Source organism: Triticum dicoccoides, unplaced genomic scaffold (assembly GCF_002162155.2).
Source record: "Triticum dicoccoides isolate Atlit2015 ecotype Zavitan unplaced genomic scaffold, WEW_v2.0 scaffold84871, whole genome shotgun sequence".
Taxonomy (NCBI): domain Eukaryota; kingdom Viridiplantae; phylum Streptophyta; class Magnoliopsida; order Poales; family Poaceae; genus Triticum; species Triticum dicoccoides.
In genome coordinates, this window is record NW_021304734.1 from 3,265 (window position 1) to 3,719 (window position 455).

Here is a 455-nt window from a genome sequence, read left to right on the forward strand (position 1 = left end):
CTCCAAACTAAAGAAGGCCTTAACCAAGATAGGTACACCACAACGAAATCTGTGGGCCAAGCAGTACAGCACTACGGGGAAATACATTAAAGAGGAACATTTTTGCGTGACCCCAGGCACTCTTCATGCAATCTATAAACAGTGCACACTCATCAGTCATGAGCAGTACCACATCTGTAGTAATTTACATACGATGATTACCTGACAGTAATTTTTATTGGTAATTTTCGAACAGTAACATTTCGGAACAATTCTTCAGCTGTAATTCTTTTACAATAATTATCCTGCGACGATCTTCCGACTATATGTTACACTTCGACAGAAAATCTTTGACGGTGCAAGAACAATAGTATTCCACCGATAATTCTTTGCCCCCAACTTTTCGACGGTAACTGACTATTTCTACAGTACAGAACAGTAATTCTTCAAAGGGGCATAATTCCTATGCAGTAATA